Source organism: Urocitellus parryii, chromosome 2 (assembly GCF_045843805.1).
Source record: "Urocitellus parryii isolate mUroPar1 chromosome 2, mUroPar1.hap1, whole genome shotgun sequence".
NCBI lineage: Eukaryota > Metazoa > Chordata > Mammalia > Rodentia > Sciuridae > Urocitellus > Urocitellus parryii.
The window spans coordinates 132,232,399-132,259,663 of NC_135532.1; positions in this window are offsets into that span (position 1 = coordinate 132,232,399).

The window sequence follows — 27,265 nt, forward strand, 5'->3', positions numbered from 1 at the left end:
TACATTGAAAAATGATTAAGCATTTGACTGTGATGTTCTTATAGAGTAATTCTACTTTGAGGAAAATTCTATGGATGCTAAATATGTGTGTGTGTGTGTGTGTGTGTGTGTGTAGCTTAAGAACAAAGACATCTAACATCATGAGAAAAATAGAAACTACCTCAGTGTGCAATGTAGTGGAAGAGGTGATAAATATGATATAACCATTTTAATTTTAAAAGGTTAAAGAAAGTAAGAATGTTTTTTACTTTAAAAAGTTTTTTAATAGGAATGTAGTGCTAGAACACAGGGGCCACACATGCTAGGCAAATGTTCTATCAGTGAGCTAAATTCCCAGACCACAGTGTAGAAGTCTATGGAATTAAAGTCATACTCTTCCTCTCCTATGCTAATCTACACCCCTACCTGCTTCCAGTCCAGTGTGTATCTTTACCTAATTTTCCTGTTGTCTATACAAACACACATACATGTGAATGCACACACACCAGGGTCTGTAACAATTGAGTTCTAGTACATATTCAAAAGAAACCTTGATCAATAACATGGAGAAATGTTCATATTACAATAACAATTTTTACAAGTAACACGAACTTTGATATACAGCAAGATCTCAATTACATTTCAAAAATTCCTTTAAAAGACTGAAGTGCAATAAAATATGTAAATAAGTGAATATCAAGCACTAATTGCCAATATTAACAAACAGTGTTTACTATTAATAATAAGTAATATTTTTCTCCTAGAACTAAAAGATCTTCCAAAAGCTGAAAGCAAAAACCATCTCACTACATCTCAGGGCAAATATTAGAAGCCAAGGACTCATATTTGAACCACCTGTTTTCAAGTTTCATCCAAAATGACCTAGAAAATTCTGAAATATGTAAAACCCTAAATCAGTCCTGGAAGCTAGGGAAGGAAACCATATGAATTGCCAGAAACTTCAAAGAATTTCTTTTAAATCCTTTGCAGTTGGGACCAGATTAAGGAAGGATATCCAGGGTCCATTGCCAACTGCCAAAGGAGCAGCTTGACCCGGAGGAAGGAGGGCTGATGATAGCAGGGGAGGGCCCCAGTCAGTCATTCTTTTAGCTCTTGAAAATGGTGAGAATCTGAGGGTAGCAAGCCTTGCAAGCAGGGGCCAATATTTCGAGCAGAAAACTGTGCATGGCAATCCTCCTGTTACTGGATCATTTCCCAAAGGTTTGGAGATTTTTGTGGTGTCTGTGGAACTGGGCATGTCAGCAAGGCCTGCATGCCTCAGTAGCAGGCTGCCAGTGAAAACAGCAGTCTTTGATGATGTAGTAGATACCTGGCTGGAGGCTTTGGGAGCTCTGGTCAGACAGCCATACTGTATACCAGCTCAGAGGCCTCAGTAGGAAACCCACCACAGAATCTGCCCAACAGCATAGTCCTTTCACCAACTACAAAGAAAAAAAAAAAGAAGCCGCCTATAAAGATGAATGTTGGGTAACTATTTTTTTTTTAAAAATATTGACCTCTCCTCACATAATACATAATAATTTATTTGAGATGCATCACAGATGTCAATGTGAAATTAAATCAAGAAATTCTCTTGAGGAAGCTGGGCATGGTGGTGCATGCTTATAATCCCTGCCACTTGACTCACGAGGCTGAGGCAGGACGTTGGCAAGTTTGAGGCTAGTCTGGGCAGCTTAGTGAGACCCTGTCTCAAAATAAATAATGCCAAGGACTGAGAGTGTGGGTGCAGTGGTAGAGAACCCTGGTACCAGAAAATAAAACAAAAACTCTGGTACCAGAAAGAAAAACAAAAAGGCTTCTTAAGGAAAACATAATGTTTCCTTGGTCTTTGGGAAAAATGTCTTTAGTAAGACACCAAAGACATGAGTCTGAGAATAAAAGGTTAAAAAAAGTGAACTTTATTAAAATGAATAATTGGTGTTTACCAAAAACAATACAGGGCTGGAGTGGTAGCTCAGTGGTAGAGTGCTTGCCTAGCACACATGAGGTGCTGGGTTTGATCCTCGGCACCACACAGAAATATATAAATAAAATAAATGTATTGTGTTCATCTACAACTAAAAAAAGAATCTGTTTAAAAGAAAAAGCAATACTAAGAAAGCAACAAGGCAAGCCCCAACTGGAAAAATGTTACTTGAAATAGATGTAACTGCAAAAAAACTCACATCCAGACTATATGAAGATCTCCCACGAATCATTAAGAACATAGCTGGAAACCAATTCAAAATGGGTAAATGACTTAAACAGATTCTTTACCAAAGTGTATAGCTGAATGGCCAATAGGTATATGAACTAAATTATCAGGCCTAGGGAGAGACAAACAGATGACAATACCAAGTGTTGGCAAAGTTAGAGTGGAATTGAAACTCAAAAATTGTTGGTAGTACTGCAATAGACTGGTTAATAAGAAGAGACTTTTTAAAGTGCCTACTAAAGTTAAACCTATATATACCCTAAGACCCAGAATTCTACTTTTAGGTATATATATTTTGGAAATGAGTGTTTAAATCTACCAAAATATACATGCAAGTCTGGTCACAGCAGCTTTATTGATGACTTTTAAAATGTATAGTAGAACCATTAAACAAATTTTAGAATATCCATATCCATATGTTAAATAAGAAAAAAACTACTGATATGTGCAAAAACAGGGATGAATCTCATCAACATAATGTGGAGTAAAGGAGATTAGACACAAGAGTATGGTGGTTCAAGAAGCAGAGGTCAAGCTGGGTGTAGTTGTGCATGCCTGCAATCCCAGCAGCCTGGGAGGCTGAGACAGGAGGATTGTGAGTTCAAAGTCAGCCTTAGCAACTTAGTGAGGCCCTAAGCAACTTAGTGAGACCCTGCCTCAAAATATAAATAAATAAATAAACAAATAAGGAAGCTGGGGATGTATCTCTGTGGTTAAGCACCCCTGGGATGAATTGCCGAAAGAAAGAAAGAAAGAAAGAAAGAAAGAAAGAAAGAAAGAAAGAAAGAAAGAAAGAAAGAAAGAAAGGAAGGAAGGAAGGAAGGAGAGAAAGGAAGGAAGGAAGGAAGGAGAGAAAGAAAGGAAGGAAGGAAGAAGAGAAAGGAAGGAAGGAAGGAAGGAAGGAAGGAGAGAAAGAAAGGAAGGAAGGAAGAAGAGAAAGGAAGGAAGGAAGGAAGGAAGGAAGGAGAGAAAGAAAGGAAGGAAGGAAGGAGAGAAAGGAAGGAAGGAAGGAAGGAAGGAAGGAAGGAAGGAAGGAAGGAAGGAAGGAAGAAAGGCAGGCAGGCAGAGGCCAAGACTAAGTTAGAAACATAAAGGATTTGCTGGGAACAGGAATGGGCATGAAAAGCCTTCAAGCCTGACAATTTGAGGGGGAAGGATGGGAAATTAGGCAGAAAGAACCCCAGCCTTTAGTGAAGCTTTGGCCCGTTCAAAGTGAAGATCTCATATAAAGTTTACCTATAAAGAAGTTTATCACTACCCAGAAATAGCAAGCCCTTGTACTGTCACCACACTCAATCGTTGACTGGCACTGCCCCGCAAGTTCATGGTCATGGCTCAACATACAAGGCAGATCCTGAAGCACAAGCACTGGACACTGTCAACCAATTGTACTCCTGGCAGGTTCTCTCTTAAAGGAGATCTGAACAACACATTTTCTTGACTGCCACAGGGGCTACATATATGATTGCACTTAATGTGAAGTTCAAAGCCACCACTTCTAATTCACAGCAATAGAGGTGAGAAGAGCAAGGGGATTTGACTGAGAGGGGGCAGAAGGGAGCTGGGTGGGTTGCAGGAATTATTTTTAGATCTGGATGGTGGTTACATAAGCACAAACTTATTTAAAAATTCAATGCACTTAAAAGTTATGTAATTTATGACCAGCAAATTATATTTCTATTAAAAAGAGGTGTGGGGATAGGAAGAAGATAAAGTTGCCTTTCCAGGATCGCACTTGGCCCTGAAGTTGTTAGATTAAGGAGTAATCACGTATCTTCTTTTCAGTTTGAAGGGACTTTTAAAATATCACACCCCCCCCCAAAAAAAAAGAGTGAATATATAATGGAAAGATGTGTATTGAATGACAGCTAGTAGATCCTACTATAATCTCACAGGAGAATATGTAGTATAAAGAAAAGAAAATATAGCATGAAAAATGTAGTGGAAATTCATACTATAGAAACATACTTACTTTAGGAACAAAAAGTTTTAGATGCACCTATACTGTGCTTTTAATTTTTTTTAAAAAAAAATACAGATTCCCTTTTACTTAAAGGAGTTTTATCAAACCAAACCTAGAGCAAAGGAGATGTCACCTCTTCACAGGGACTTGAAAGATGGGAACATGTTCTCAATTTCTGAGCCAGTCCTTCTCACCTGCTGTTTGATTATAAGTTAATATTGAGCAAGGACAGAAGTTCATACAAACCCAGAGTCTATGATGGGACTCATGGGCCTTCATGTAGAGATTACATATATCTGAGGGCTTTGTCTATAAAGTTGTGTGCAAAATTTAAGATTTGGCCATTTTTTTCTGGGAATAGGAACTAACTTTAATCAATTCTCAAATGGGTCTATGACCCAGAAAAGACCCAGAACCTGTACTATCTGCTTTGTAAACACCCCAATTGAGAAAGTGTGAAAGAAAAAAATTGTTTGTGATACTTGATAAACAATGATAAGGAAGACTCTAGTCAAGGGAGCTTCTATAATGGGGGTTTGTTCTAGGGAAGAGATATCAGGCTCAACTCTAAAAGCAATAAGGAAAAATGGGAATTTATAGCCAAGTGGAAGGGTGGAATCAGTGAATTGAAAAATACTAAGAAAACATCAGTGGTAAAGGGGGACTCTGGTTAAACTAATCTAAGATTCTTACTAATGTCAGACCAGGTGATCACAAATCACCTGCAGGATAGTGGAGGATGAGGTGCCCAATCAGATATAAAGAGTGATTAGATAATGAGGGTAGGGGATTCTTGCTAAACTGCCTTAGCAGAACCCTTGCTAAAATTGTACAACTCAGAAATGAACATGGAAGCCCAAAGGTCAGAGCTTAGTTGAGAAGAGGTTAGAGGAGTCTGACCAAGTTTGGTCAAGTAGAGATTTTTGGTTGAACATAAATGAACCTGCAGTTAAATGTAGAAGACCACTGAAGAGTTAGTGGGCACTCATTCTGATAATAACAGAAATAAATTTTAGGGAATTTTTCATTTATATTCTTACCAGAATTCAAAGGAAGTCTGGATTTATAACATTAGATAACATTAGAGCAAGCAGTCACAAAAGAGAAACATCCGGAAGTCAAAAAGAGATTATATGGAAAACACAAACTGCAAAAATTGCAAACATTGCCAAAAGCCACAGACAGCAGATTGAGTACCATAGAAAATAAAATTTAAAAATGAGGATATAAATAAGAAATGTACACTGGCATAGCAAGGATAAAATAAAATTATGAGGAAAAAAATAAGGAAAAGATGAAGGAGAGAGTCATGAAATTCAAAGCTATGGACTGAATTTTGTGTCTCCATGGATTCAAAAATTAAAACCTAGTCCCCAAAGGGATGGTATTAGAGGTGGAGACTTTGAAAGGTGACCAGGTCCTGAGGACAGAGGCTTCATGGGATAAGTGTCCTTAGAAAAGAGGACCCAGAAAGGTCCCTTACCCCTTCTGCCATGTGAGGATGAGGCAACAAGATAGCTGTATATGAATGAGAAAATAACCCCTTATAGACACTAAGTCTGTGGGCATCTTGGATTTTTCAGCCTCCATAATTGCAAGGAATAGATTTCTGTTGCTTATAAGACACCCAGTTTATGACATTTTGTTACAGCTGTTTAAATGGACTGATATCCAATCAACAAGACTTAAGGATCGGGCTGGGGATATAGCTCATTTGGTAGAGTACTTGTCTTTCATGTACAAGGCCCTGGATTCAGTCCCTAGCACCACCAAAAAAAAAAAAAAAAAAAAAAAAAAAAAGATTTAAGGATCCAAGAAAGAAAAAAAAATAGAATGGATACGGTGGAAGTGATAATGAGATAAAGGCATATAGACATATTTTGTGAAATGTTTCAAGATTTAAGAATGGGAACGAGGGCTGGGATTGTGGCTCAGAGGTAGATGGCTCGCCTACCATGCGTGAGGCCCTGGGTTCGATCCTCAGCACCACATGAAAATAAAATAAAGACATTGTGTCCACCTATAAGTAAAAAATAAATATTAAAAAAAAGAATGGGAAGGACAAATAGTCTATGAGCATTCAGGGAGGGAGGCAAGGTAAGTTTATTTCTTAAACAGTGGTTCTTAATCCTGACAGTGTATTGGAACTATTGGGCAATCTTTTTAAAATAGCAACTCCATTTTTAAAGATTTTGATTTAATTATTATGACATGGAGTATGAACTTGACTCAAATGTGCATTGGATAAAGACTGCTGCCTATGCCTGGCACAGTGGCTTACACCTGTAAGCCCAGCTTCTCAGGAGGCTGAGACAGAAGGATCTCAAGTTCAAGGCCAGTCTCAGCAATTTGGTAAGGCTTAAGCAATTTAGTGAGAGCCTATCTCAAAATAAAGAATAAAAAGCAATGGTAGCTCAGTGGTAAAACACCACTGTGTTCAATCCCCAGTACAATAACAACAACAACAACAACAAAACCCCACTTGCCCTAAAAGAATAAAAACCATAGACTTCTCCAAAAAATTAAATAGCACCAGTAAATGGAGAGTGGCTTCTAAGCTGCAAAGGAAAATAATGATCTACTTAGCCAATAGATTGTTTGTAGAATAGTCCAACATTCTTTTCTAAGTCAGTGCTCAAAAAGTATCACTTCCACAGTTCAGGGACACAATCCCACCTACCTAGGATGGGTCAAGATTAACCCCAGAACAAGGGTGCCAGAGCATGAAGAGATACTAGGAAGCAATGGAAACTGGCTCAATCATGAGTACAGTCTTAAGGACTGTCACTAATATGGTTACAAGACAAAACAAATTTCCAATATAAGTCTTGATAGAAAAGTATTATTTATGTAAAATAACAATAATAATTTAGATCTAAGTTTCAGATTAAATCAATCAAAATTGTGCAGTGGTAAGAGACAGCAGGCACAGTGAAAGCCTGCAATATCCCTCATTTTACACAGAAGATAATTAATAGATACGGCAAGACTTCTCACTTTACACAATGATAATTAATAGATACAGTTACCTTCTTGACTTTGATAAGCAGAGATAAAAGAATGTCAAAATGCTTTTAACAACAAAAAGATAATTACTGATGGAAAAAATATATAATTATACTTTCCAAACTACTAAAGAAATAAGGGCTAAGAAAATACAGTTCACAAAAATATAACAATATAAAAGCTATTATATAATATGAATTTTTTATTATATGTATGTATAGCGTGTATAGAAAAACATACATATAGAGAAACTCCTCCAAATTATAAAAGCAATTGTCTCCAACAGGTGAGGATTATGGGGTTTATGGGGGTTTTATCATTATATTTTCACTTTTCCTTAATATTCTATTGGAATGCTCTTTTTATAATTAGAAAAATCAATAAATATTGATATTTTAAATTGATGTTCATCTTTTTATCTTCTATATATTTCCCTGGTACTTATTTACTATATAAAAAAGTCAAGTTTTTTTAATAAACTTTAATGTGCTAAACATTAAGTGCTAATTTTAGGAATTTGTGAATTTTAAAAAACCTGATCTGACATTCATGATTTTTTAAACACCACATACCTATGAATACTATATACACATTTCTTTTTGTTTTTTCTTTTCTTTTTATTTTTTTGTAGTTGCAGATGGACAGAATGCCTTTATTTTATGTGTTTATTTTTATGTAGTGCTGAGGATCGAACCCAGTGCCTCACGTATGCTTGGCAAGCGCTCTGCCATTGAGCTACAGCCCCAGCCCCTATATAGGTATTTCTATGAGTATTTTTCACAAAGTCACTTTCTGGAAGTAATGTGTTTATGGAAAATCTTGCCAAATATAAGAACATTAAAGTGTGTTCTGCATTAAGAAGGAATCCACATAAGTATATTAGAAGTTAATAAGATTTAGGAATAAAAAATATGAAACCGAAGAACTCAGGAAAATATGCTTGCAAATATAAACTCTTAACTGTGCACATACAGACCCTTGAGAGGCACTGTACATGAAGCTCTTGAAAACATGGGTCTTGAAAGATGCCTTCTGCACCATATGCTTTTAGTGATTTGAATAGTTTATGCAACTGATAACTCATACTTATTTCTTTCTCCAAGGTAAGATTTACAAAGGTTTCTTAATATAGTGCTATTAGAGTCCGTTTTCAACCACTATACAAAGAGTTCTTGAAAACATGAACCAGAACATTAATCAATCTGCTCTGCAAGCTTTTTGAGATAGTAGGTCACTAGCTGACATTTTGGATTTGCTTTTTATTTGGTCAAAAATGTAAGAGCTGGATTGTGGCCTAAATATGTTTTCATCTCACTATCCAATTTTGATATGAAAATAAACTACACAAGGTAATGTTCTTTAATTCCACTTCAGGTGTGCCTTACCTCTACCCCAGCACAGAACTCAGCATTTTATTTTCTCTGTTTCATGAAATTTCAGTAGCCTGGGGGTACTGGTAGAGTCATATTAATGGTCTGAACCTGAATTCCATGGGCCTTTTTCCTGCATTGCTTTTGCAGGACTTCTGTTGCCTGCGTCCTCCAAGCATTCTTTAGCCATCCTGGAGAGGTTTGGAGCACATGTTCATGGAGAGGTCTCCCTCTGCTCATCACATTTCCTGTTGCACCATCACCCATGGCCACCACTGCATGCTGCCATGTGTGGGATCCCACTGTCTTCCACCAATAGTGGACGTGGACGAAACAAAGCCTTCTATTTCAAAGGCTTTGAGCTACAGATGTTTTCTTGGGAAGAAGGCAAGAATCTCTCTTTCCTCTCTTGCCTTTGTGCAGCCAGCCAGTTCTTCTGTCCCAGAATCATGTTTTCAAAGAAGGCTGCTTTTGTTTTATTTCTGATGGCCCTTTTCTCTGTCCTCTGGCTCAGAGTTAATTCCAGTGGGGTTTGGGCTGGAGTTAAATCTAAATGACAGTCCCTCACTGACCTCTCACTTGTCCCTCCCCTCCAAAGTCTCATTTCTTATTGCTTAGCCCCTTCTTTATGGTAAGGTCTCTCCCAGCACATTTTTCTGTCCACTTCCAAGTCAATTTCTGATAGATTGTTTCTACAATTTGGCCAGAAATGCGTACACCTGTTTACTAAGACTCAAACTGGGACCCCCTTTGGTTGCACTCATTACAAAACACTAAATCCTCCCTAGGAAAAGATGTTTAATAAGGTTGGTGTTGTTTAATAAGTTTATTCAATGTGTTTCTTGTGAGTAAAGATAAATCTGGTCTTTTAAAAATAGCATGTTCAGCCATTATCAGACGAGATGGGCACATTCAGGGTGGTATGGCCGTTTGTTCAGCCATTGTCAGTCTCAAGAGATTAAGTAGAATCAACTAAGGTGACTGATGGCACCATAGGTCTCTTTTATATTAAAGTAATTCAGGAGAAGTTTCCACTGAGATTCAAGGAGATGAAATCATTATTAAGAAACAAGTTTGAAAATTGTTCCAGAAAAGTGCTTAGTAGGATAGAATTATTATTATTTTTTTTAATTAAGATCATAAAACTTGGGGAGAAGTTGTTTTCTTCTAGAAAAAATTTTGCTTCAGCAGGAGAATCTCTTTAGGTAAAAAAGACATTGGCTGATATAGAACTTAAGGAATAAACAAAACACACATATTCAAGACTTTGTGAGACTGGAGGATCCACTGACTCTCTATACAGTAGTTAAGTACTGATGGAATACTAATATCTTGATCTGGTAAGATCCTGGGGACTCTGATTATTTAGACAATAACTGAATGAGGGTGAGGTAAAGAAAGATCAGAACCAATTTTTTTTTAAATCCACATACTTCACAAGCATTTTTGTTTCTTTAGGATATTTGGAGTCCAAGGGTTTCCCTTATCCTTTCCAAGAGTTATTTTGTTTTTGTTTCTTGGTTTGGTAGAGCATTTTTTAATATTGATAAGAAGAAATACCTACTTAACCAAGTTATGGAAATACATTTGAATCTAGCGTGACTGTATCACCTGATGTTCTAGGCGTGTGCTAGAAGCCATCTTCTCCAAAATGGCATCTGACAGAGAGTAGATCAGACACCTGAGAAGAACTCAAATGTCCTTAGGGATGGTGACAAGAATATTCTATTATAATTCCTAGACTATAAGCTCCCTAATTTATATAATCTATTTTAGTTTTGAAAGTTAAATACCAAGGAAAATATAACTTTAAAATCTTATTGATTCATCCAAATACTGATTAACACCTATCATTTTCCAGGCACCAGGCTATATCCTGTGAATGAAGACAGGTATGAGATGTGTCCATGTTCTCAGGGAGATTGTAGTGGGAACTTGTGATATGCTCCAGTGAGGATGGCCCCTTTCCTTCCTCCAGAACACCAAGGTCAGTCCTTCTTTGAGTCCTTCCTTGGGAATTCCACACAAACATACCATCTCACTCTGGGTGCAGCGTTCTTTCCTTTCATCATACTATGGACACCATTGATATATCATCTCCCTCGGAGAAGCCTTCCCTGATTCCCACCCTCTCTTCTATACCTGGCACTCTCTAATCAACATTGCATTTGATTTATTTCCTTCAAAAATCTGTATCACATTTCCATTAGAATATAAGTCATTCATGCATTTATTGTTTGTTGATCCACTAAAATACAAGTTCCATGAGGGCAGGGACTTTTACCTGGCTTGCTTATGGGTGTAAATATCCAGAAGAGTGCACCGGGAAGCAGGCCATAAAAGTTTGAATAAGAGAAACAAGGAATAGAATTCATGTAGCAATTAGCTCTTTATAATCCCATATGATAGTTACTGTGGTATAGGAAAGATGGTCGAGGTTGCATGGATCTGGGTACTTTGTTGTCTCCCATAGTTCAAGGGTGGTAAACCATGGTAGGAAGAGACAAGGAAGACTCTCTAGAATACATGAGAGAAGAGCCTATTCAGGAGCTCCGAGTAGCTCAATATATCCAAAGATTAAAAGGAGGTGAAGAGTAGAGGAAAAACACTGAAGAAGAGGAAAAATGGACAAGAAGCAGAAACCTACATCAGAAGGGTCAGTGAGTCCTGTTTGGAAAGTCAGACTATCTTCAGAGGGCGGCATGATAGAACCTAAAAATGGCAGGTGGGAGAGGGACAGGGAATGGGCCAGATTTGTCTATGGAATGGTCTCTCCAGAAACACAGTAACGAATGGGATGGAAGAAACTAGATCATTTCAGGAAATCAGGTAACAGGTGATAAGAAATTGAGCTAAAGCCAGGGTTATGAGAATTGAGAAGCGGGAGGGACTGGGCAGATCATCTGCAGGAAAAATCAAGAGCAGAAGGAGGCGTTGGCTTCAGTTCCTCAGGTGGACACTGTTTGCTCAGTGTCCACATTTTCCATGAGGCAGTCCCTGGGGCTGCAGCCATGGTCCCTGCAGGCCATGCTGAGGAAATGAACCAGGGGTGCACCTCCCAGATCACCTGATGGCCACATGGTCCAGGAGGATAGCCTTAGGGGTCAACCACTGGGGGCAGGAAACATGGACCAGGTCTCTTGTGCTTGAGTTGTCCCACTGGTCCCACTTATTTTCTGATATATATGGTAGGTGAGAATTCGAGAAGCTTCTCTTTCCTTTCTGATCAAAATAAGGCTATCTATTCCCATCATATTTATTTCATAGTATTTGTGGGCTTAATATATGTGCTAGGTTTTGGGTACAAAGCTGTGGTCCTCAAACAATCTATTGACTGAGTGAAGGAGACAAACAAGTATAAAGAAAATTGAAATGCACTGAGATAAGTATTGTAATAGAAATAAATGCTCGCACAAAAGTACAAAGCAGAGACTCCTAACTAAAAGAAGCTAAATGATCCTTAAGAAAAGATGTTGGCTCAGATGTTGGCTTATAAATAAACACAAGAGTGTTAAAAACATCCACAGTTAGTAATAATAGGCAACGTTTTTTGTTTTTTTGTTTTTGAAAGCATGAACTATGCCAGGAGCTATGGGTCTAACATATTTTTTTTCTCACTTCATCCTCATACCAATCTTATGAGCTAGTACCCCTTTTCTGATTTTACAGATGAGAAATCTGAGGTTCAGGAAGGTTAAATACCTTCCCTCAGGTCACACAATAGCGGCAGAGCAGGGACTAACACCTGGGCAGTGACTGTGGAGGTCTTCATTGGAATATGGCCCTGTCCTTCACAGTGAGCACTGGTTGACTCCCGATCAGTCCTCCACAGTGCTTCAGAAACTTGCCCACAATCCTACACAGCATAGACTGGGGGATCAATCCAGAGCCAACTGTGCCCCATGAGGTCTGCCCTTTTACACAGCTGCGTCTTCAGCTGGATATGTACTTACCATAGAGAAAAAGAATGAGGAAATATACTAGTCAAAAATGCACTTTCCCTTCATTTTCTTCTTTGTTTCAATTCTCCAAGGGGTGAGCCAAGTCCCACCTCCTGCCTACGTGCCTTAGCTTCACAGGGGACTTTGTCAGAGGTCATTAGTCCTGAGGCAGGAGAGGGCTGGCTGGTGGAGCTGACTCATCCCCACACACTTCGTAACCTCACTGGCTATAGCATTGCCTGTTGGGCCATCTACTCAGTGAAAAATGCCCTGGGACAGCAAGGTTCTGAGGACACGTACTTTTTACAAAAGTAATCTTTTGAAAGCAGATTTGGTATATTGTTTACAATTGACTGGAAGGTCAGCCATGTTTATGTTGAGGTGTTTCAATGTTTGGGTCTCAGAATCCCAAGGGCCCACGGATCACAGTCATAGAGGTCCAGGTTACCTACCACGGATGGTCATAGTTTACCAGTTCCTTTTTTGCATAACTGCAAGACCTATCTCTTTACTCCACTTCACAGGTGTCCCAGTTATTTTATGGGAGTCTAGGATGGCTCTTAAATGTCTCCTGAGAGCCCCTTTCCCCTCAGGCTTCCAGACTCCAGACCTGCTTCTTCTCCCTGGGAAAGCTACTTTCAGGAGCCTTCCTGCTGCTCCCTCAAAGACAAAAATGAACCTGGATCCCTTCCAGCCTCCCTCTGCCAGAAGCCTAGCATCAAAATTAGGAAGGGCCTCTCTCTACATCTCTCCTTTATCTTGCTCCTGTGCTCTGAACCAGCATTATCCATGTCTCAAGAAGTCACTTGTGAAAAAGGACACTATCCACATTACTCCCAGTCCTCTCTCTCCATGGAGCTCAGCCTGGAATTCCTTCTCCATCCTCCTTCTCCAATCTGTGGACTCAGATACCTGCTTCCAGAAGGAGACTCCTCTAAGTTGGGACTTATTCCAACAGAGGAACTCAGTGTTGGTCATACAAAAATTGTTGATAGGACACTAGAGTATTTCTAGCAGGGAAAGACTGTCATCTGATGATGAAGAAAAGTGACCTAACATCAGAAAAACAATTATCTCGTTTACACACTTACCTAAAAGTTGCTCTTTCTTACTTTAAAAAGCAGAGCCTAAGAAAGAAGCTTTCTCACACCTTTTTGGAACCTCTGGCCTGCCTTGGAAAGTCTAAGTAGGCTGATGCAGAGAGGAGAGAGCATGTCCCAGGGAGTCACATGGCCCTTGAGACTGGTAGTGGGAGGCCAGGGTGCAGAATGGAAACCATAAGCCCATCACTTACCCTCACACCAGAGCAAGCCAGTGACCTCTGAGCCTGGTATTTGCTTTTAGGTTAAATGGTGATAATGACATCCTTCTGATGGGTTGTTTGGGTTTGATGTAATTATGTATGTATTTTTAAATCGCAAGTGCTGAATACAGTAGATATAAGGAAGACCTGTTGAAATGGGAGTGAGGGTAAAGAGATTGAGAAGAAGAGGGTACATAGGGATTGTGGGATATAGAAGATATAGCAGGCCTAGGCCAGGGTGGGGGTGTGGTCACTCAGTGCTGCTCAGGAGAGGGGAAGGGAAAATTGAAGGAAAGCCAAATGCACCACAGATACTGTCAACCTAGATTGAGATTTTCTCAGGACTCCTAAATGCTCTTCTAGGTGTCATGCCATCCCTGACATGATATTCCTGCCTGGCACATTGCAGAAACCTGAGATAGGGAGGCTTGTTGGCTGATATGTTGAGCTGATATGCATGAACTTATGCCTCTCAGACTTCCTGGCCTGCGACAACAGGATATCTGCATGCACCTGTGAGCACCCTCTTCTGAGAAGTCTCAGCCCCCAGTCCCAGCTTCTCCAAACTGACAAAGCTGGCCTCCGAGTGCTGGCCTCTTGCCCTGTTCTTGGTTTATGTGGCACTCTTCAACCTTTCCCTCAGTAGAAACAGACTTTTCTCTTTGACTCTCAGCTGCAGGCAACTCAGTGTTTTACCCCTTGAATCAGGGGTAATACTGAAAAATTCCTTCTCAAAGAGCCAGTGTGGCCCTGGCAAAAGACCCAGGTAAAAGTCCGAGAAGATGGCCACTAAGTCTGATAATGAAAATACATTGGTTTGAAAAGACAATTAAAATTATGTATTGGCAGGAGTTGAATCTTCAAGTTAACATTTAATCAATTTTAAGAGCCTTTCTTTAAAATGACATAATATATGTTTCTGTTGAGGTTTTTTGATACAAGCAGTAGACCTCACTCAAGAGAAACTTAGGTATATAAAATCCTAGCAACTCAGGAGGTTGAGGCAGGAGGATCAGGATCACCAGTTAAAGGCTATCCTAGGCAGCTTAGTGAAAACCTGTCTCAAAATAAAATTTAAAAAGGGCCAAAGATGCAACTCACTGGTAGAGTATTAGGCGTTGGGTTCAATACCAGTAGCACACACACACAAAAAAAAAAAGTATAAAATATTTTGATTGTAGATGTTGCAAGAGAGGGCATTTAAAATATGCACATTGATTAGCACTCTAACACCAGGCACACCCCTATTCCTAGTTGATAAGAACAACAGGTGATATCCTGAATCCCCCATGCAAGAAGTGCTCCTGCCCAACAAATGGGGGCGAACACTTTGAGAGCCTGAAATTCTGGTCATGGTGATATAGCACTAAGGAATTCCAGGTGAGCCCTTTCTCTCCAGTCTGAAAGCAGACAGTGCAGCAATTACAGTGCCCAAGGCAGCTAGCTCCATCTTTCCCTTTCTGTCTCACCTGAAGGGTACTTTACTCTGTTGTGTAAAAATATATCACATCTCCTTTGAGAAGTTGGAGTAAGTCTATGGCCATACCACCCTGAACATACCCGATCTTGTCTGATTTCAGAAGCTAAGCAGGGTCGGGCCGCCTTCAGTACTTGGATGGGAGACTGGCCCAGAATATTGAGTGCTGTAAGCTTAAAAAAAAAAAATGGAATAAAAGTGTGGGTAGTAGCAATAAAGAATTCATATGCTTTCATGTCACTCTTTTTCATTTGAATCTTTGCCTTAAGGGTCCCCATGTATAGGAGTAAGACCTCAAATTGTAATATCAAATAGCTTTGGATAGAAACCCTGCAGTCCCCTCCTGGGCTTAGTTAACACTTTAAGAAAACTTCAGGGTAAACATAATCCTTATTATAAACGAATGAGCCAACAATGATTGAATCTTAGGCACCTAAACAGACTGTCTGAAAAACTTTGGGATGATTTCCCTGGGTCCTTTCAAATGACACCACAAACAACTGCCTGACACCCAAGGCCAGCCTCAGTGCGTATGGACATATGTCCGCTGTGTAACGGGAAGTTTGCTTTGGCTGGTTATGGAGGGATCCATTTGTCACGGGAGGTCTGAACAGCCATTGATGGCACTGCCTGCCTTGCCGTCTTAGCAACTTTAAGAGGGTGGAGTATTTTTCTTTGAGGCCACAGTTGGCACAGAGAACTTCCTTACTGAAATTTTCTGCCAGACTGAGTTTTCTTTTTTTTTTTTTTTTTTTTTTTTGCGTAAGTCCACCCTCCTCTCCCTGCTCTTGGCCCTCACCCCCAGGCTTTGGTCCAGCCTTTTGGGGTATGTTCCTGCTGCTTCCTGATTGCAGTGGATGCAAAGATGCGGGTTTTTTGTGTGTGTGTGGATGAAATTTACAAGCACGTTTTCCTCCTTGACAGGAACAAAGAGCCACAGAGGTTTCCTATGGAAAGCAAAAAAAGCTTCCAGATGCAGGACGTTGAATGTGAAGGTTCCCCCCCCCCCCCCCCCCGCCACTTGGGCATTTTTCAAGTGTAATAATCACACTGGACATATTTATCCAGAAGAAGGCCCACAGTTTTCATCCTTGCAGAGATTCCACTAAAATTTCCAATTCACAGACACATCCGCATCTCTGTTGCCTGGGCTCCATGCCATTTGTCTCTCTCTTAGAGCCGTCACCTCTGAGACCTTGAGTTTCAACTCTGTCTAGAGACTGAAGAAAATAGAGAAGGTCCTTTATTCCTCCCCTTTCCCTTGGCTAGGGTGGCACAGACTGCAGAATCATAAAAGAAAAGAAATCCTAAACTCTTGAACTCTTAAGAGAACTATTTTTAATTGTCTTCAGTTAAAGGGCTACTGAGGAGAGAATTGTAAATGTCAAGACGGTGGTTCAACCAGCTTGCAACCTACTGCACCATTTTATATTTATTTTAAAACTAATTAAAGCATTTTAATTGGCTTCATTTTCTGTTCTGAAATAGTCTTTTTCAGGATGGAATTTATCAGACCTATAATCTAAAAAAGTTTTTTTTTTTCTCACTATGATTCGAATAATGTGTGAAAGGTACTTGGCACCCATGTGGAATACCACTCTCACCCACATATTTTGAAAAAGTTTTAAAGAAGTAGCTACTTATATTTAATCACAAAAAACATTTCCCTTTTAGGTGTTGGTAAAGAAGAGACTACATCCTAAGAATCTTTTTGGTTTTGTTATCTTACATTAATTGTACAAGGAAGCATGGAGACTTTTAATGCAGATAAAGGGCTTTAGCTATTATTCTTACACCTGAACCACACTCTGCTTCAGTGAGTCTGGGCTGGGGCAATATTATGCATTTGTAACAAGCTCCCAGGATGTGCAGATGTTTTCTGGTCCTCAGACCACACTGAGTAGTAAGGATGCAGGGGAGAGTATATCTTCCTTTTCCCGAGCCTCTATTCAAAGGGTAGATATGTAGACATTGGTGTCATGCAGCCCCAAGAATGCTGAGGGGAAAGGAGAGCTGGACCCCAAGGGTGTACCATGGACACATTTTTATAGTGGGTTCAAGTATTTTATTCTTCTATTTAAGAAATAGGTGAATCTTTCCTAAGTTCAAAGCCCTGGGCTAGCTATTGTATAACACAAGCATACAATCTCATTAAATCTAACATCTGTGGGCTGGTCATCATGTCTTTAAGGACTACAATATTCTCTGTTGCTGTTTCTTCCCTCCTATTTCTTCTGCTCCCCACCCCCTCCCAGTGCTAGAGATCAAACCCAGGATCCCTGTATCACCGAGCTATAGCCCCAGCATTTTCTGTTTCTTATTTTGAGACAGGGTTTCACTAAGTTGCCAAGGCTGGCCTCAAACTTATGATCCTCCTGCCTCAGCCTCCTGAGTAGCTGAGATTACATATGCACAGCTCCCCCTATTTTTTGAATTAAGAAATTCCAACTCTTGAGAAGGTTGAAAAACTAATGTTGCAAACCACTTGAAAACGTTCCCCTAGATTTACTGATAGTTAACATGCTGTTGTATTTTCCCTTCCAATGTGTATATATACATATTTGTATGCATACAAAAGATATTAATTTAGTTTATTCTAATATTTCTAATTTGAAGATAAAGTACACATCCCTGTTGCTTTTAATCTTGTTGTCATTTGTCTCTTTTGACAATTCCAGCTACAAACTCAATTGCTGAACAATAGAGCCCTATGGGTGCAAGAAACCAAGGCCGCTTAGATTTTCCCAGAATTTATAGGATTGGATTTATGGAGGTGACAGTGGGTGATAGAAATCTTTATTCCTCCTCAAAATCTTCAACAATTTATCCTTAATCCTATATGTTTACTTCTCTCTACACCGTCTTTAAGAAGCTGTGGGATAATCTCATTGGAGATGACCAGAAAGGATTCAAAGATGGAAAGCAGAGAATAATTTATTAAGCTGGACCAAATACAAATGATAGGTAAATTTGTTTTGTTCTCTGTGAGTTCGTATTAAGCTGACGAATTTAGGTATCTATTAGATAAGACATATGCTGGCCTGGGGTTGTAGCTCAGTGGTAGAGCACTTGCCTAGCAAGTAGGAGGCACTGGGTTCAATCCTCAGCACTACATAAAAAATAAATAAATAAAATAAAGATATTGTGTTCACCTACAACTAAAAAAAATATTTAAAAAAGACAAATTCTTATTCGAATGTAATTAAAATGATAGCTATACAAATATTTTGTGGCATTACAAAAGGGATGTACTGATGCTTAGTTAATTTATTTGTATCTGACCTAACATTTTATTCCCAAATGGTCAGATATGAGTCCTCTCAACAGGTCTCTAAAAGGTGATTTCTGAAAGTTTCCTGGACAATTGGATGAGCCTTCTGCCACTTCCACTCCATCCTTCATTTGGCTTCGAGGAAGAGCCCCAATGCCTTCTGGGAGTCTCTCAACCATCCCTCACTCTGCTCTGTACACAGTGTGCTCTCTTCTCTTCCCAGGTTCCTTTGCTGAGGCCCTTCACCCTGGCCTTCTAATGACTCACAGCATAAATGAGACTAGGCTGTGACTTTTAGAGGAAGTGGAAGATTTGGCACAATCAAAATGCAACATAAACAACAGGCACATAACTAACAACAGCTACTACATTTGCTAGTGCTAGAACTCAGAGACCCAAATCGTACCTCAGAGTCTTTTGCTAACACCCAGCATTTCCCATGTGGTACAGAATGACTGAATCCTGCAAGTAGAAATCCAAACCCAGCTGCCCCATCTATTCCATAAGAAGGGTCTTCCCTCCTATGCCCATCCCATGTTCTGCTTCAGAACTGACCTCCCTCCAGAATGAATGACAGTGTTTATATTTGTCTGTTTTCTATGGCTATGAGAAAACACCCAGGGTTGGATACTTTATAAAGGAAAGAGTTTTACTTAGCTTATAGTTTTGGAGGATGAAAGTCTAAAATCAGGCAACCCCATCAGTTTGGCTCCCTTCACTGCTTCACAAAATGGCAAATGGCATCATGATGAGAATAAAGAGAGATCACAGAGCAAGATAGGAAGTTAAAGAGGGCTTCTGGAGCCAGGCTTGCTCTTTTATAACAACTTACTTGCCTGAAAACTAAATCACTCCACAAATTAATCCCTTCGAGGGACCCCAAATACGTACTTAATTATCTTGCATTAAGCCCACCTCTTAAAGGTGCCTCCCCCAGCCCCCGCTTTTAACACCACATTATACCTGAGCTTCCTGCACATGAACTCCAGGGTGTCAAGCCACATCCAAACCATAGTGATGGGTTCATAAATTCTCTTCAGGAGAAAATGCATCCTACTCCTGGATATGGGCTAGCTCTGGTCCTGGCAACTCAGCCACAGGAGTTATTGGAACATTTCTTAAAGTCTACCATGTGGGCTGAACCCAGGTCATTTTAATTCCTCTTTGTATTTCTTTGTTTTTAAATTCCTTTTCGTATTTCTGTTTTTATAGCATGAGGCTAGATCTGCTTAGCCCTCTGACATAGTCAAATCTTGGTTCTATCGCTCTCGTCATTACTAAATACTCATTTATGGATAAATTTCAGTTTTTCTCTATATAAAAAAGTCTACTTTCAGATATTGGTAAAATTTTGTTTTTGAACGACACAGGATGGAATCTAGCTAACATACCCAATTTACATTCCTAAGCAGAATATTAAACTGTTCTTTCTCAAGCACCTGCACTGGGTTACTTCCCCGTATTCAGCTTTACCGCAGGAGCAAAACTCAGCTTGATTTAAAAAGATCACAAAATCCAGCTTTTGCCCTGTAATGCAGAAACCACATGCTGCCTCCAAAACAACAGCCCAGCTACTTCAAAAACTCAAGTTCTGTCCCCACTAAGCTCTTTGTTATATTTACATAACATTTAAGATTTACGATTCCAGCTCTTTCTAAGACTCTACAGCGGTTGCTCCCTAACGTCTGCTAGTGCACATTACTGTGTGGCAATAGAGTGTGTATTTCAGAACAGATTTTAAAGGAACTGCCAAAAAGTAAACACTTATTCTGAATAAGGGAAAAGCAGTACTTCTTTTTCTTTTCCTTGTTTGCTTTTGTTGAAGAAAAAACACTATGTGGCTAGAGAGTTAATACCAACAACAAAAATCTGGGGGAAAAAATCTTTTTTTCAAGAGGTCACTTTACTGAAATATGGGGGAAAATTTTTTGATATGGACATTTTAGGAATAGAACAAAACAATATCTTTCACATAACAACCCTGTCTTGATAAAGAATTCAACACTTGAAAGCAATGCTTTGAGCTTATGCTTTGGAATTCCTTTGAGGCAAGAATAGATGAGTAAAGTTTGAAGAGCCTCAGATTGAAATTGTACATATGTTAGAGGAAAATAACATGAAAATTCCAGCCCCCAATTATTAGTGATAAAGAATGTTGATAATCTTATGATGATATCTTGATACATCTTTCTTTTCAATTGAGTTGATCAACACATAGTATAATGACTTATAAATTTAGCATAAAGTAGGACAATTTGTTTATGAATGGTTAAATAATTACTGCTTGGCTAAATGTTTTATAGAATTCACGGACTTCTACTAAATGGAAAGGAGTGTTTTTATTTTGTTAGTTTTGGCTAAACCAGTCGTTGAGGGCTATTCAGGCAGCTCTCAGGGTCTGTTGGCCAGAACTCGTGTCCCTGTCTGTGAAAAAGGAAACTAGATTGATCATTTTCAGCTACTTGATAGTAAGCAACTGTTCAAGGCTGAAAAGTGAAGATATGTTTAGAGCGATATTTTTAAATTTGCAATTCATTAATGGTCAAGAAATCACTTTAATGAATTGTAGCAGCATTTTTAAATAACTAAATTAGAATTTTTTAAAAGAATTACAGTTAAAAGGAAGCATAGTTTTATGAAACTTCCAAGTTTATGTATACATATAGATGTGTGTATATATACACACACATGTGTGTATATATACACATCTCAATAATTATGCATGTATTTTATCATTGTACATAAACTATATTATGCATATGTATGTATATACATTTACATGTATATATATGTTCACATACACACATCCATTCACATATGTATATATACTATGGTTACTTGTAAAATATTTCTTGCTGCATGTCATAGTCAAAATAATTTAAAAGCTATAGTACTAATGGCAGTAGGAAAAGCCAGAAACATCAAATCCTCTTTAACCAATGGAAAGTATATAAATACTAACTTGGATTTTTTTGGTCTTGGATTACCTTCCAGTATGTTGCTTTCTTCAACAGGCCATGAAAATCTCACAAGAAAACTCTCTGTCTGCAAAACCCTGATATCCCCAAATCCACCCTTTTAACTCTGGAATGCACAAAAGAAGTGGCATTTACATGCTTGTGACCAAACAGCCATTTAGCCATACCTGGGTTTCAGGCCTGAGACAGAGATAATACAAACTCTTGGTTATATGAAATTCTTTGAGACCTCTCTGTAGCATCACCTCTTCAGTTCAAGAAAACACAGAGGCAGGTTTAAGAGAAAAAAACTGGTCAAATTATGATATGCACATGTACCAATATGGCCCAATAGATCCCACTGCTATGTACAATCATGATGCACCAATAAAACAAACAAACAAAAAACAAAAAAGTACAAAGTGATAGAAATTAGTGACAGTGATCAATATAACTAGGATTCACTTAATATTTTTTAAAAAAGAAAATGAAGAAAGAGGTGAATCACTTGTAAATTTCAATTTCTTGTAACTTTTACTAATTAACAAAGATTTGACACATACCCCAACTGGGCCATTAAGACAAGGTAGTTAGGAATTACTTTGGAGGGCAGATGGTAAATTCATATCTCTATCTCTACCTTCCAGAACCAAACACATTCTTACACACAGCTGGCCAATTCGGTGTCTTACAGATCACATCCCAGGTACCAAACTCAAAGTAGCATGCCCAAGAAGTAATATCCCAAAGCTGTCAGATGGGAAACCCTCATGATTAAGAAAACCTCTTGAAATGTCTTCATTGTGAATGACTTTCCCTCAGGCGTCTCTTCTTTTGGAGATTAAGATAGTTTATGAAATTTATTCTTTCCTCATCTTTTTGGTTTGTTTTCCTCTTTAGGTTTAGGGCTTTCGATAAAGAACAGATTTCCAATTTGAAGAAATTGCAAATGGGATGATAGAAATGCAAAGAGAAGATCAGGATAGACAAAATAATAATAATAAATTCCTGTGTTTTAGAACTCGACCTTCATCTGTCTTTGATAAAAAATGGAAATTCAAGTTTAAGAGACTTGCCTAAAGTCATGAGGTTTATTAGTGGCAAAGACCAGGAAAGCTTCATGGCTCAAATTCCTCATGGTAGTGAGGGTTTCTCCTGGGATAGAACAGGCCGTAGCTGGGGTGACTTATTAGCAATTCTTCCAACTAACAAGAGTTGTGACTCTTAGAGTGTCAGGCCTGGTGGCCAGGACTGCATTTGGGGCGGAGAAAATTTTCAGACCTTAAGAAAGTGTTTCTTAATTTATTTACTTAGCCATCATTGAAGTTACAATTACACGAGATATAAAGTTGGATAAATCAATCCCTGTCTCGTTGAGTGTCTTCCAGCCTGAAAAGAGAACATGTCCAATTCAATGGTGATACAACATTGGAGGTTATGATTGTGGAATAAACCAGAACCACAGACAAAAAAGAAGTGTCAACTCATTGTACCTGGGGCTTGAGCTGAAGCAAGTGTGTCCTTATAGGATGTATGTGGGTGTGTGTGGGTGTTGAGGGCTCGTTCAAGAACCTGATCAGCTATTGGAGATAACCATTTTGTCATCAGTTCATTCAGGAGTCAAGGTGACCTAGTGAAAAAGCCTTAAAATTTAATGTGAGGATCTTACTAAAATGCAGACTGTGATTTAGTGGGCAGAGAGGTGGACTCTGAGATTCTGAATTTCTAACTAGCCCAGGTGATACCCATGCTGTGTTTGCGGGGACCACACTGTGAGAAGTAAAGTTCCAGTAAAATGGGCAAGAAAATGGAGCTGGGATTAAACTCCCTTCGTAATATTATATACCTTCCAGCCTGCAAAGGTTGAATAAGAGTGTAAGCTCGATGTTTGAGACAAAGTAAAAGCCTAATCAAAATCAGTTCCTTTTCTCTTGATTTCAAATACACAATATGTATTGGTTGAGAAAATAAATTTGGCTCCAAAGAAAAAAAATCACTTAGAAAGCAAATCTGATTCCCAAGTTTCATGACCCTTTTTCAAAGTAAATATCCTTCATATATATTTGTTTTTACAGCAAATTGAGGCATTAAGCTTTTCCCTGAGGCAATAACAAAACAATGGCCAACTCAGATAAGAATACAGGAAGTATTATGCCAAGACTCATAACCTAACCACTAGCCCACTGAACCTTTTCCTTAATGAAGTCATGTAACCGACGGGTGAAACACGGGCAATTTTGGAACTTCCCAACATAGCCAAGGGAAAGGATCTGCTATAATGTGGTTTCCTACCTCTGAACTTTCTTTCATGTACATGGAAAAAGATCATCCGAGATAAAAGCAGTAACCATATTTGTATAGGGTTTTACCTGTTTCGTTTTCTTGTGTGTCATTTGAACCTCAGAAATACTGTGATTGTCATGGAGATCATGAAATGAGGAAACTGAGGACCAAAGAGGTGAAATGTTATCCCTTCCTGCAAGTGGTTCAAGAACAGTTCTGCCCCAGAGAAGCTGCCTCCAGTAACTTAGATTTGTTTTGCCAGGGGTGGGAGATGGAGTAGGAAATATGGCGGGGGAGGGGGATAGAGATTTGTAGTGGGGGAGGGAAGTGGGGGAACTTGCGGGAGATGCCAGGAGAATGGAAGGCTTCTTTTACCTTCTAGTCACTGTGGCTTCAGAGATTTAATGCCTGTGTTCTTGGTGACATTTGTTGGGCTGCAGTTTAAGTAAATCATACTGGAGGGAGAACAAAATCTCACATGACTGATATTTAAAAATGTTCTGGCAAATTTACAAATTGTGATTTTGGGATTCACCCAAAGTTTTTCTTGATTTCAATGTGGCCTTTTTTTTTTTTTTTTTTCTGGCTTCAGTTTTTTTCTTTTTTCCTGTTTTCTCTATTGTTTTGTGATTAAATCCCAATTTAAGGAAGTTTGGCCAATTGTGAAAACTCTTGTATTAAATTCAGATTTCCTTTATCCTGCCTATAGCTCAAATTCATTAATCCCAGGAAGTATAAAGTCATTTTAATGAAGAGCCTTTAAGTAATGGGATTAACAATTTATATTTTAAGTAGGATTACTATTTTGCATGCTTGTGACATTGGCTCTTCAGATGTAATGTTTGTCCTACTGAAATTAAAAGATAAACTAAATTGAAAAAAGATAAGCAATACTTTTTAGAAAACTTAGCAGCATATGCCATTGCAAAACAAGTTAGTCAGGGCAGGGGCTGTAGCTGTGGTAGAGCATTCACCTGGCATGCGGGAGACCCAGCACCTGGGGATAGGGGTGGGGGGTAGTTGATTTGACATCCTACCACTAGGGATTTCTAATCATTACCTTCAGACTTGGTGATCACAAATGTTTATGAAAATAGCAAGAAGGAACAAGACTCATTCAACAACTACAGCTACTCTTGATAACTCTTCACCAGGCACAGCTGGAAACGTGATCGATAAGGTCCTGTTCAATAAGGAAGTGACACTCCAGTATTTTCTGGGATGTCTTCTGATTATGAGATAGTCTGCTTAATTCTTTGGAATTGAATATGTCATTATATTTTAATTTTTTTTGAAATTACTAATTAATATTAAATGGCAAGTCTCTATCCTCCGCTAGCTATTAAATTCCTTGGAGACAGGAACCACATCTTGCTCATCATTCTTTCTATGCTGACCAGCAGAGTGCTTTGCTTATAATAGGCATTCAATAAATATTTTCGAATTCAAGTTTCTGGATGAAATCTTCAGAGAATTTGATGAACTGACTGCATTAGGTAATGGAACTTATTAAATAAACAGACATTTTTCATCCTAAATTCTCTGTTGCTTTCCAAGATCAAATGTGAGACTGGAGTGAAAAGATGATTCATCTTTTTGAATGCATATTACTAGTCCTATGCAGCTTTAAATTCAAAAGAAAAAAAAGTTTTAACTTTTTTTTTTTTTTTTTTTTTTTAATAATGACAGCTTCTGGCCCTATTTAAGAGTTCACAGTTGATACAAAGCAATAAAAGCTGGTCAGAAATTCCAAGGTGCCTGCCGGGCAGCACATGTCAAAGCTTAAATCCTAAATAGGTTATAAGTGTCATCAGTTTGGATTTACATAAGCAATGAAATTCCCTAAAATCACAAATATTACTCACTGGTAGAGAGAGTGGTTTAAGTGAACTTGCCTTTCTCAAAAGGATTAAATACCCAGATAATGGATGGGCTTATACCTTCTTTGATGAAAACAACTGTCTCTGTGAAAGCTGCTCTTTTATCTTTATCTTTTTCTTTCTCCCCCCCCCCTCTCTCTCTTTTATCCTACTTCTTTTCTAATTATGAAGCCAACAGTGCAATATTTGCTGAGGAACTTGTCTATTTCTTCCAAGACTTGTAATAACCTGATACTGATGGTTTCTTGAAAGCAAGTATTATTTCGTTCATATTTTAGAGTAGTACTGACCCTCTAACCTTTCTCTATTTTCTTTTTACTCAGCATATTTCCCATTTATTTTGTCATCAATGCTTGAATAACTTAATAATTAACCTCAATTATCTGAAACCCAATAAAATGTAAGCCACAAAACAAGATTGGGCTGAGGTCTGCCCAGCTGTAGCAGTCTACATTTCTTATTAAGAGAAGAGCCACAGGTGGTGGCAATTGAATCTAAGACCATCCAATGTATTTGTAGAATCTAATGTAACCAGGGGTGTGCTGGTAAATGTTCAACAACCAGATCTCTGAAAAGGAAAGAGTCTTAGTTCACAGTGCCTGTGGATTTTCACCACATCGGTCCTCTCACCAAAGTGATTTTCAAGCTGACCATAAAAAAAAAAAAAATTGAAAGAAAATGCTGCAATTGGCTCTCGAGACTAGACAGGTGCTGATACTGTCACATGACTTGATAAAAAGTTCAGAAAATGAGGGTCTCCTTTTCTCAAAACTGCTAAAAATAAAGCCAGAGTCTGATCTGATCCAATGATTGACACACAGAGAAAGGAATTCTATGACAGGTCTTAATATAGAAAGCCCTCTTAGAACAATAGGGGTGGCACGGCAAAGGCTTTTGGAAAGTTAAAATGTTCAAGAAAACAGCTTTGGTAACAGAAGTGGATGTTACCATTGTTTTTCTTTATTCCCTAGATATCATCGTCTAACGTATTATTTTGATGATTTAACGTTCACTGGAGATCTGATTAAAAATGTCATTCAATATTGTCAGGGAATAGGTATTTTACAAAAATGATTTTTTTTTTACACAACTGAAGTTTATCTCTCTGCTCAAGAAATCTTTAAATATCATTCTAATCGTATTACATTAAAACTGGGGGGAAATATAGCAAATTTCTGACTTCTTAGCCAATATATAATGGAGGCTATTAAATCCCTGGCCCTTCTTTTAGGGCATTGAAAAGGCTTTGGACTGGTCTATAAAACACTGCAGTGCACTGAGGAGCTATTTAAATAAAGTGAGCTGTGGGAGTCCCCCTTGCCCACTGTTGTGTTCTTGAGCATTTAGGTTGGCTTTTTATATTTCTCCCTTCCTTTCATCCTTTCTGCCTGCTGTGAGCTGTCACTTGCTGTCTGAGTGACGGCCTCTGGCTATTTCCCTGCCTCCTTCCCATTTCTAATTTGCTGCTTCTAACCTGCTGAGGGCTAGGAAACAAAGCAGCCTGCCCACCTTCTTTCCCTTACTTAAAAAATAGACTCCGAGAAGGTCTAGAAGGCTCTCTTAAAGGGCAATGATTTCAATCCATCAATTTTGACATCCGCTTTCCCAACTGGAACTCAA